General features: G+C 48.1%; 1 long non-coding RNA gene across 1 annotated transcript; it reads left to right on the forward strand.

Moving 5' to 3' along the window:
- Positions 1–4625: 4625 nt before the first annotated feature.
- LOC141047353 (uncharacterized) lies at positions 4626–6197 on the forward strand. Its single transcript, XR_012219778.1, has 2 exons — positions 4626–5140; positions 5229–6197. It is a non-coding gene; the product is annotated as an uncharacterized lncRNA (long non-coding RNA).
- Positions 6198–8941: the final 2744 nt, after the last annotated feature.

Genomic DNA, 8941 nt, shown 5'->3' on the forward strand with positions numbered 1-8941 from the left:
TGTGTGTATGAGGTGTACGGAGCGGAGCCACGTGTGTACGAGGTGTATGGAGCGGAGCCGTGTGTGTATGAGGTGTATAGAGTGGAGCCGTGTGTGTATGAGGTGTACGGAGCGGAGCTGTGTGTGTATGAGGTGTATGGAGCGGAGCCGCTTGTGTGCGAGGTGTACGGAGCAGAGCTGTGTGTGTATGGAGCAGAGCCACATGTGTATGAGGTGTATGAAGCAGAGCCGTGTGTATGAGGTGTACGGAGCAGAGCCGTGTGAGTACGAGGTGTATGGAACAGAGCCATGTGTACAAGGTGTACGGAGCGGAGCCGTGTGTGTACGGAGCAGAGCCGTATGTGTACGAGGTGTACGGAGTGGAGCCATGTGTACGAGGTATGCAGAGCGGAGCCGTGTGTGTATGAGGTGTACGGAGCGGAGCCGTGTGTATGAGGTGTACGGAGCAGAGCTGGGTGTGTACGAGGTGTGCAGGGCGGAGCTGCGTGTGTGTATGGAGTGGAGCCCTGTGTGTGCGGAGTGGAGCAGTGTGTGTATAAGGTGTACGGAGTGGATCCATGTGTATACGAGGTGTGCAGAGCCAAGCTGCGTGTGTGTACAAAGTGGAGCCTTGTGTGTACGAGGTGTATGGAGTGGACACGTGTGTGTGCGAGGTGTACGGAGCAGAGCCGTGTGTGTACGAGGTATGCGGAGCCGAGCCGCGTGTGTACGAGGTGTGCAGAGTGGAGCTGCGTGTGTGTACGGAGTAAAGTCCTGTGTGTACGAGGTGTGTGGAGCGTACCCGTATGTGTGTACGAGGTATGCGCAGCGAAGCCGCATGTGTACAAGGTGAGCGGAGCCGCGTGTGTATGAGGTGTATGTAGCGGAGCCGCGTGTGTACGAAGCGGTGCAATGAGTGTACGAGATGTAGGCCGGGGTCACACTAACCAACGCAAAATACGGTCAGTATTTTACATGCGTAATACGGATCAATGGCCCCTAAACAGTGCTCCGTATGTCATCCGTAATCAAGGTGTGGTTGCGTATTTTGCGCATGTCAGCATCTGTATGTAATCCGTATGGCATCCGTATGGCGAGATTTTCTCGTCACCTTGCAAAATTGACATATAATGGAGCCCTATGACAGGTTTTGTAACACAAACCAAAGAATAGATATATACTCACAGAATGCATATATATATATATATATATATTCTATGTGTATATATCTATTCTTTCTTTCTTTATTAAACCTGTCAGTGTGAGTTTACTGTATAGCGCACTGAATTGCCGGCTTTGCTAAAAGACACCTGGTGCGTATTTCTCGCATGTCACATGTGTGCTCCGTGTGTAATCCGTATTTTTTGCGCACCCATAGACTTGCATTGGCATACTACGGCCGTAGTACGCTGACAATCGCAGCATGCTGCGATTGGCACGGAGCCTAGAATACGGATGAGAAATATACGGCTGGTGCGAGGGACCCCATAGAGAATCATTGGTCCGTGTCTAATGCGTGCTTTTAGCGCCTCTCACTCGGCCGTTTTCCTCCTCAGTGTGACCCCGGCCATACGGAGCGAAGCAATGAGTGTATGAGATGAGAGAAGCAATGAGTGCAGGGTCGGACTGGGGTGTCTGGGGCCCACCAGAGGAATGGACTCTAGGGGCTGTAATGCAGTGACCCCTGTGACAGCCATGGAGCGCTGTATGGCCTTCCCGGGACATGCATGCAGGTATTCACTTTATCGGACGCATCCTCTCTTCGCCAGTCCTTACATTGGCTGCCCATTCATTATAGGGTCCAATTCAAAGTACTTGTTCTCACCCACAAAGCTCTCCACATTGCGGCACCCCCCTACATCTCCTCCCTCATTTCTGTCTATCGGGCCTAGCCGACCGCTGCGCTCTGCAAAAGACTTTCGACTAACCTCTGCACTAATCCGCACCTCCCACTCCCAACTCCAAAACTTCTCCCGCGCTGCGCCAATCCTCTGGAATGCTCTACCCCAAGAAATTAGGACTATCCACAATTTGCACAGTTTTAGGCGCTCTCTCAAAACATCTATTCAGAGCGTTCACTAATCAAAGTCATTTTATATGCAAGTGTGAGTATGTAGCCCATTCACTATCTCTGTCCCCCACCTTCTCAAGATGGCTGGACCATCATTGTAAATACATCATTGTAAATACACACCTGTACTTTGTATCTCCCCCACCTCATTGTAGATTGTAAGCTCTCACAAGCAGGGTCGTCTTATTTTACTTTAATTACTGTATTGTTAACGTTGTTACTTATGATTTGTGTTTTGAAACTGTTAAACTGTAAAGCGCTGCGGAATATGTTGGCGCTATATAAATAAAGATTATTATTATTATTATTATTATTGTGATGGGGAAAGGATGAGTGGCAGGGTTGTGAATGGCCGATATGTATCACAAGGATGGGTGGTCTTGCGATGGAAGCCGGAACGTGTGTTGTTCAGCAGATCTACTGCTGAGGGTTTGTTACTGTGTATTGAGATGGCTTCCAGGTGAGATGAGTGGGACCAGTCACCTACAAACCCACCCAGGGGTGTGTGTCTGAACGCCCAAAGTAAAGCCTGTATGTGTGTTAAAAGGACCTGCAGTGAGGTCATGACCATGTGATCCATACCTCACCTGTGGGCGTGGTTATATACCATATAATGTGCCTGAGGTCTGGTCACATGGAGAGAGTGTGTACCTGAGTGGTTTAGGGTGCAAGGTCCTGGAGGGTCAGTGTTGGGTGATCCTGGGAATAGGATCGGATCCCTGGAGCACGTGCTGCGACCTTTGGACCTGGTGAGACCAGTGTGTTGGGAGATCCTGGGAGTAGGGTCGGATGCCTGAATAGCACCCGGTGAGGCCTGAATGTTGGACGGTTCCAAGTGGGGGACGGACATCCTGAATAGCACCCGTATAGGCCATGTGTGTGTAGAGTCAGTGACGGCACTGCATTGGGGGAGCTACTGTCCGTCTGTGGATCTGGACTATCAGGTGGCCTGGTGAGCAAGGCGTTGTCCAGGACGGTGATCCCAGTTCGGCAGCTTCCCTGGGAAAGAGAGAACTGACAAAGAGTCTGCATCTGGAGCCGGACATGGTGATATGACTGTTGGTGCCTGTGATGTTCTATGGACATTAATGAACAGTACGGCGTGCGGTCACCCCGGCAACTGGGCATGTGAGAAGTCCAGCGTGTTTAGTGACAGCGTATTAAGCCGTATGTGATGAACTATGTGTAAACCTGTGAAGTGCAACTTGATCTACGTGTGGTTTATGAATGCGCAATAAACCACATAGACTGTTTTACGTGCAAAAACCGTGCCTGTCTACATTAATCCCGTGCCAAGTGAGTGTCCCCCAAGACTAACAATAAGCGCTACCTTACAGGGCCCACCCTACATATATCCATCCTGGCTTTGTGTGCTGCTCCCCCCATATATTCATCCTGCTGCCATGTGCTGCTCCCCCCATATATCGATCCTGGCCCCCCATATACAGTATATATATCCATCCTGACACCCCGATATATCCATCCTGCCCCCTCTATATGCATCCTGGTCCACCATATATATGCATTCTGGTCCTTTGTCCTGCCCCCCCCATAAATCCATCCTGGTTCTACCATATATATGCATCCTGGCTCACCCATATATATGCATCCTAGTTCCCCCATATATCTGCATCCTGGACCCACATACATCCATCTTGGCCCCCATATATCCATCCTGGTCCCTTGTCCTGCCGCCTCATATATCCAACCTGGCACCTTGTCCTGCCGCCCCCATGTGTCTCCATCCTGGCTCCCCCCTCATGTGTCTCCATCCTGGCTCCCCCTTCATGTCTCCAGCCTGGTACCTGCATGTGTCTCCATGTGGAGTGTGTAAAATGGGGTCACTTGTGGGGGTTTCTGCTGTTTTGGCTTGTCAGGGGCTCTTCACATGTGACATGGCGTCCGCAATCTATTACAGCCAAAATGGCGTCCCTTCCCTTCCGAGCCTATGGGGCATCGGCGCACTCAGGAGACATTGCAGAGCACATTGTATGGTGTCATTTCTCCTGTTACCTTTATGAAAATGCAAAATTTGGGGCTAAAGTGACATTTATGTGAGGAAAAAAAGTAAAATTCCTGTCACACTATCCGAATTCAGAAATTGTCCTGTCAGGAAGGAGAATACAGGGAGCGAAAGGGTTAATAGGACTCACAGGAGGAACCGGCTCAGAAAGCAGAAGATCGATCCAGCAAGTGTCTGCCACGGTGGCTCAGTGGTTAGCTGGGAGTCCTGGGTTCGAATCCCACCAAGGACAACATCTGCAAGGAGTTTGTATGTTCTCCCCATGTTTGCGTGGGTTTCCTCCGGGCACTCCGGTTTCCTCCCACACTCCAAAGACATACTGATAGGGTATTTAGATTGTGAGCCCCATCGGGGACAGTGATGAAAATGTGTGCAAACTGTAAAGTGCTGCGGAATATGTTAGCGCTATATAAAAAAAAATAAAGATTATATATGACTGCGGTGTGCGCACAGGACCTGTGATGAGGTCACAGGAGGGGAGGAGTCAGGGGTCACATGATATCCGGAGTTCAGACGCGTTTAATGTGCGCTCGATATTGGCAATGTTTTGCAGTAGCTTTTCCTTGACATCAGACACCCAATGGGCATGCCTCATGTGATTTCTATATATTGTGAGGCAGTGACCGGTGTTATATGTGAAGGTCGATATGTGTCCCCCAGAATGCGCTTAGAAGCATATTAGATCCACTGGAGTGCCTTGTGCTCACATCAAGTTGCCTCTGAGTGATAAGGCAGAATAAAAGTGAGTGTGAACTTGGTCAAGATATGTGACCAAGGAATTGAAATTGGCTGTTGCCTTTGCTTTTGCTTGTCAAGAAGACAGAAGAAGACAAAGACTGAGAAGATGTTGTCATCGCTACTGGCAACACCCCATCCTTGAACTCTGGAGCCTACCATTCTTTGTACACCGAGCTGCGTGCAAACCCTCAGAAGTTTTTTGACTACACGAGGATGTCTGAACGGAGTTTCAATGACTTGCTGCAATGTGTCCGAGGATCTATCACCAGGCATGACACACAGCTCCGTCAAGCAATTCCTGCTGAGGAACGTCTGTTGGTGACCCTGAGGTACGTAATAGTGAAAAACAAACACATGTTCATAGTATTATTGTTAGAGAACCCATGCATTATTTTTTTTCCATTTTCTGTTCAGCAGATTCCTGGCTACAGGAGAGACCTTATCATCTCTCCATTTCCAATTCCGGATTGGAGTGTCCACCTTTTCTGGGATTGTTGGAGACACCTGAAGGGCTCTATTTGAAGTTCTGCATCAAGAATTCCTCCCCCAACCCACAATTGAACTCTGGCTGGAAAATGCTGAAAAATATAAGGACATTTGTGATTTTCCTAACTGTGTGGGGGCTGTGGACGGCAAAAACATTTGGATTATGAAACCTGTTGGAAGTGGAACAGAGTATTTTAATTATAAAAAATACTTTTCGACTGTTCTCATGGCGATTGCAGATGCCGAATGTCGAATTGTCACCGTGGACGTTGGCTCATTTGGACGAGGTAATGACTCTCAAAAACTCTGACATGGGCCAACATTTATATCATAATAATTTCAATTTTCCACAGCCACGACCTCTTCCCAACACTGAAGGACAGTCAATGCCGTTTGTTGTGGTTGGGGATGAGGCCTTTCAAATGTGTTCCAACCTCCAAAAACCTTACTCAAGTAGGGACTTAAATCACACCAAATGTATTTTCAACTACCTCTTGACAAGGGCACGAAGAACTGTAGAGTGTGCCTTTGGCTTGCTGGTATCTAAATGGAGCATTTTGGGAACAGCCATAAATCTAAAAATTGAGGCAATTGATGAGGTTGTGGAAGCGTGTGTTATGCACAATTTCATCCTTGCAAAAGAGCAATCCAACTTAGAACCTGAGGAACCTGTTACATTGCATGATTACCGTGATCACCCTCTGAGAACTACAGTGGAAGTTGCCCAGATGAGGGATAAGTTTGCTGCATACTTTGCTTCTGATAATGGACGTGTGGCATGGGATGACTGAATGGTTTAAGCCTGTAAGTAAATGTACCTGTAATGTTATAATGTACTTTGTAATGTTAATATGTACCTGTAATGTTTGCAGAATTAAATAATACCTGTAGTAAAACATCCATTACAAGTTCCCTCAACAATACGTGTGTTGGCAGCGGCGCTTAAAGACACAAAGAAAACAGATATTGCAAAGAAAATAACAATTTTATTTAGCAAAAAAATACTTGGGTTTAGGATCGTGGTCTATCTGAGGGTGAGATGGGGTGGACATTGGGGGTGTGGAGCTGTGAGAATTGGGTGTTAGTTGATGGGGAAGGGATTACAGGGGAAGGGTCAACAAATTGAAGGATTGGATAATGGATGCAACCATGGGAATGAATAGACAAACTGGAAGGTACAGACACAAGGGAAGGTAGTGACACATTTGACAACAGAGACACATTGCTAGGTGAGGGTGGAGGTGATGGGTCCAATTTGGGCAGGTTTTTTTGCCATCGGGTTTTCATCCTGGTGGTAATCTGTTTTCTTGTCCTTTGTTTTCTTGGCCGAGTGGGAGTGGTGGCCTCTGTAGCAGTCTTCTGGCATGCTGCTGGACTGGGCAGTGTGGTGGATGCTGCTGGCTGCAGGGGTGCTGAACTTGGGAGCGTGGTAGATGCTGTTGGCTGCTGGGGTGCTGAACTTGGGAGCATAGTGGATGCTGCTGGCTGCAGGGGTGCTGAACTTGGGAGCGTGGTGGATGCTGCTGGCTGCAGGGATGATGAACTTGGGAGCATGGTGGATGCTGCTGGCTGTGGGGATGATGAAGTCGGCAACATGGTAGATCTCTGAACTGGAGGCAGTGGTGGCGGAGGATAGTTCGGTGCTGTGGGAGTTGTAAATTATATGTTCGGCTGCTGCTAATATGCTCTGGCCTGTGGATTGTAGCTTTGGGACTGCTGCTGCAATGCATGGCTGTAAGCAGCCTGGCAGGCCTGCATGATGAGCTGGAATTGAGGTGTAAGGTTTTCCTACACTTCCCGCTCTGTTACTGAAAAAAAAGTTGCGCCGGTCTCTCAAGGTTGGCTTCCAGGCGCTCAAGGCATTTGTTGACACCCTGTATAAGTGTGTTCACATGGTTGAAACCACTCTTCTGCCTGCCACCAAGCACCTTCATCCCATCCTGGAAGACTGAGCTTAAGTGCATAAACTCGGGCATTAGTGACCTCTTCCAGGCCCTCTGTCGCTGACGAGAAGACCCAACAAAAGCAGCGGCAGAGGGCTGTAAGAGGGGAAAGTGTTGTGAGTTCATTTTCCCCTTTGTCACTGAGGTCTGGTGAACTCCCTATTCTGGTAAAGGAAGGTAATGAGCCTGATTATCAGGCACCTGAGCCTAATGATGATGACTGGCTGAGTGGAGTCACGGACTGGATATAAGGCTGCCGACACCCTTCTGCCCTGCGGGTGATTTCTCTGTGGACTTCTAGGAGACCAGTCTGATTCCTGCTCCTCTAAAGCTGTTTTCTGCTTTGCCTGTTAGCATTTGTGTTTTGTTTTGCCTTGTTTGCCTTGCTTTTCTGGATTCTGCCATTCCCTGCTGGGGTGAGCTGAATCTCCTTTTGCCGGTTGCTCTGTCTTCAGAATATTCCTGAGTACTGACATAGCCTTTTTGAATCCTAGCGTCTTCAGGGCCTTTTTTCACTGTCAGTTTGTTGGCTCTTATTTTCATAGGGTTTTTCACGGATTGCAGACAGCAGCCTTCCTGTCCTTTCCTACCTAGTTAGCTTGGGCCCCGTCTTTGCTCAGTCTATCTTTCTGTCTGTGTTAGTGTTCTTACTTCTTGCTTCACCGTCATTATATGTTGGGGGCTGCCTTTTGCTTTGGGGTCTGCTATGGGGCAGTTTAGATTTCCCTTTCTGTCTTTAGGCTATATAGTCCTCCGGCTGTGATCGAGGGGTCTAGGGCATCGTAGGAACCCCCCACGGCTACTGCTAGTTGTGTTGATAGGTTCAGGGGTCTGCAATCCGATAGCTGCCAACTTCTCTGGTTTTCTGGACTTAGCTAGCATTTCTGTTTTTGCCTCCTACTGTGACTCATTCATAACAGAATCACCCGCCATACCGCAGATCCTAGGGTACTCAATAGCAGGGAAGAGTTGTGTTAAAAAAAAAAAAAAAGGAGTGTGCATATTCTTTCCTCTATATCTCTGAGGCCGTAGGGGGAATTTTTTTTTCTCTCAATGGAGATAAAGCAATTGTCTGATCATGTGGAGCAGCTCGCTGCGGAAGTGCGGGGAATTTCCGCCTACCTTGCTCGTTCGCATGCTGTTGAACCAAAGATCCCTACACCTGATGTATTTTTTGGGGACCGATCTAAAATTTTGAGTTTCAAAAATAATTGTAAATTATTTTTTGCCTTGAAGCCTAACTCGTCAGGGAGCTCCGCGCAGCAGGTTAAAATTGTCATCTCTTTGCTGCGTGGCGATCCCCAGGATTGGGCGTTTTCTTTGAAACCAGATCATCCTATTCTGACTAATGTGAACGCATTCTTTCAAGCCTTGGGGTTGTTGTATGACGAACCTAATGCTATTGATCAGGCTGAAAAGACCCTGTTGGCATTGAACCAGGGTCGAGATTCTGCAGAGTTGTACTGTCAAAAGTTCCGAAAGTGGGCGGTCCTTACTACCTGGAATGATAATGCCTTGGCTGCTCTCTTTTGGAAGGGTTTGTCAGAAGCCGTAAAAGATTCTATGGTGGAATTTCCTGTTCCCTCTGGTCTGGACGATTCTATGTCATTAGCCATTCAGGTGGATCGGCGTTTACGTGAACGCAGGATTGCACGAGAGGTGTTGCCACCGTTTGAACAGACATCTGAACCTATGAAATGT

The sequence above is a fragment of the Dendrobates tinctorius genome, unplaced genomic scaffold (genome assembly GCF_039654945.1).
Source record: "Dendrobates tinctorius isolate UK_male_01 unplaced genomic scaffold, ASM3965494v1 ptg000126l, whole genome shotgun sequence".
Taxonomy (NCBI): domain Eukaryota; kingdom Metazoa; phylum Chordata; class Amphibia; order Anura; family Dendrobatidae; genus Dendrobates; species Dendrobates tinctorius.